Here is a 3,041-nt window from a genome sequence, read left to right as displayed (position 1 = left end):
TAGCCATTACGCTAACTGCTGGTCCCCTCAAGCCCTTATCTAAAATATAGTTTGCAAATATTTTATATGGACTGTCTATTGTTTCCTTTGCTCTTCAGAAAATGGAAGGTTGGGTTATTGATTTGAATTTTTTTATTTTTACATCTGAAAAATTTAGTGGGAGGCATGTGTATGAGAGAGAGAGAGAGAAAGAGGAAGACGGAGAAGGAAACATCATCCACTAATGGAGCATGGCCACTCTGCAATCCCTTTCTCACTTCATCATGTCAGGATTTTGAGCACTCACTCAAGCAGGGTCAGCATGTTTTTTCAAACCACGGGGGCTAGAATTTGAACCGCACAGTCAACCATGGGGGATCTAGCTCCCTTAACCACTAGGCATGGAGCCAGACCTTTTTTCTACTTTTTCTAAAAAAAGCTTTTACTTCATACTAGAATGTACATGTGCATGTGAGAGGGAGATAAGGAGAGAGAGAGAGGTACCTTTCACAGAAACCCCTCATGCTATAATCCCCTTTCCCTAGTTCTCCAGCTTGTTGGAATCTTGGCACATGCATATACACCCAGTGCGTCTTCAGGCTAACCCTGGCCTCCAAACCAGCAGTCAGTCATGTGGCTTTCTGCACTGACTATAATGCCGAGGGGGTGCCTTGTCTTCTTTTTTTTTTAAATGTATTTATAGAAATACATTTTTTCTGAGCACTTTTTACCATATCCTATAAAATCAGGTATATTATATGCTTATTTGCATACATCCCACAGTGTTTTCTAATTTCCATTAGATTTCTTCTCTCATCCATTGATTATTTAGGAGTGGGCTGGTTTTTGTCGTTGCTGTTGTTTTTGTTTTTTTTTTTAAGGTCTTGCCATAGGGCACATATGCTAGCTGGAGAGAGTCAGAGAGAGGGAAAGTGAGAAATCAACCCCTAGGGGGCATGACCACACTGCAATCCCTTCTCCTCCATTCTCTTCCTGTGAGAACGCACCCAGTGTGATTTTTCAAACTGCCAGGTCCGGAGCTCGATGCACATAGCATTCTATTTATTTTCTTAGCAATGTGTTGGATATTTTCAAAGCCCTCCTATGGGCAGTTTATCCCCTGAGTTTTCCACTGGAAGTTTTTGGGCATCTTTTCCTTTGTTCTCATTGTTATTCCACCTGAGACAGCTGTAGGTGCTGATTGTTTTCTACAAAGGCCCCTCAGCAAAAAGCTGTTTGCACTGAGCAAACTCTGTTTCAGGTCAAATAAAGTCATGCTTTCCAGATGGGAATTTTTCAGAAAATGTCAGATTGTTCAAATAGCAACACCACTCTGAGAACAGAGCTTTCTCACTTTCCCTCTCTTGCTCTCTCTGGCGAGCACTTATGTCCTATAGCAAATTAAAAAAAAAAAAAAGTAATAATAAATAAAATTAAATAATAATTCTTTTAAAAATGGTTCATACCAAAAAAAAAAAAAAGAGCAAGAATGATTTTACTTACTGACATCAAAGTATAGAGATCTGTCCATTTTATTTACTAATTTTGATCTTTCTGTTTATTTCACTTAGGACACACAGCGAACATTAACCAAAGATTTAAAAGTTGCTTCAATTAGGGACCTCGGTAGTTCTTCATCAATTATTTCAAGTGTTCTAGTCACGACTCCATCCCTTCTGCAAACTTCTGAAAGAGATGAACACCCCCACCAACACCGAAATAATGTGCTTTGCTGGCCAAAAGCACCTTCACCCATTTTTGTCTAATAGCCTAAGGAAAGTTTGATGCAAACTAGAACAATAATCTGGATTGTAAATGGTTTCTAAAGTAATAATGAGATCATATTTTGAAAAACAAAGAGTTTTTCACTACTTAGTAGAAACTTGCAAAACTCAGACCATCCCCCAGAAAATAACCGGCATTTTACATAGCTCTTGTGTTTTGATGTCCTGTATCTTTTCACGTCCGGTTCATTTACATCATTTTCTTCTTCTTCCCAAGTGGAGTTAGCCACTACATTAAGTAAAGTTACTTTATCAGTCACCATACTCTTATAATCTTGAAAATGAATTTCTCTAGCCACTCCTTTGTATGCAATTATACCTAGTGACCCTGATCCACAGCCAAAATCTAACATTTTTTTTTTTCCCCAGCAAATTTTACTCTGGCCTTTGTGAGATAAGCTGGGAGGTCAAAAGTGCATTCTCAAAATTTTAAGCCTTCTTCATAAACACCTGTCATCGGATTAGAGTAAGAAGAAAAGCTTTTTGAAATGATGTTTTCTCGTGGGAAGTCCCCTTTCAGCAAGATTGTTTTCACTGCCGGTAGGTTAATATGCTAGAGACCTGACAGTGTTTCTATGGCTTTATTTTCTGACACTTCAAGTCTTTAGGCACAGCATGCCCTTGGCAAATCCTTTTTTTTTTTAATTTAAATTTATTTATTTACATTCATTCACTGTACATCATTACAGCATACAAAATGAAATTTTCCATTCAGAGTACACTGTATATTGACTCAATCAAGCACATCAACATACATGTTATTGGGAGCCAGCAGGTGGCATGGTGGTTAAGATGCTGGACTACCACATGGCTGCCCATGGTTTGAGTCCCAGACCTGGTGGCTTGCTTTCTCACTTCCCTTCTGTGTGTGTGTGTGTGTGTGTGTGTGTGTGAGTGTGTCTCTGGTCAAATTTAAATAATAATAAATAAAATAAATAATATTTTTTTAAAAAGAAAAAAACATACATGTTATTGTCAACAAATAATTTTCCATTTCTTATTTCCTGTATGTTTTGCTTTTTTCCCCATCCTTGATTCCCTATCTCTTACCCTCTGCCATCTCCCACTCTTCTCCCATACTGTCTCTGGTATTTATGTCTGTTTTCTATACTGTTTTCCCCCCATGTTTAATTGAATTACTAAAGAGCTTAGTTAATCTAAATATTTTCATAGCAAACACAGCTGATACATACATTTCCATGAACACAAGTCTAACTTTACGCATCCTATAAAGTAGCACCTAGCTGGGGCTATATATCTTACTGCAGTCATCGAATA

General features: G+C 37.8%; 1 pseudogene; it reads right to left on the bottom strand.

Moving 5' to 3' along the window:
• Window positions 1-1,546: 1,546 nt before the first annotated feature.
• The window catches only part of LOC102496615 (histidine protein methyltransferase 1 homolog), a 17,982-nt pseudogene continuing 16,487 nt past the window's right edge, over window positions 1,547-3,041 (bottom strand).

This window comes from Tupaia chinensis, unplaced genomic scaffold (assembly GCF_000334495.1).
Source record: "Tupaia chinensis unplaced genomic scaffold, TupChi_1.0 Scaffold000058_1, whole genome shotgun sequence".
NCBI lineage: Eukaryota > Metazoa > Chordata > Mammalia > Scandentia > Tupaiidae > Tupaia > Tupaia belangeri.
The sequence above is the reverse complement of the archived record's forward strand: the minus strand, read 5'-3'. Positions and strand labels throughout refer to the sequence as shown.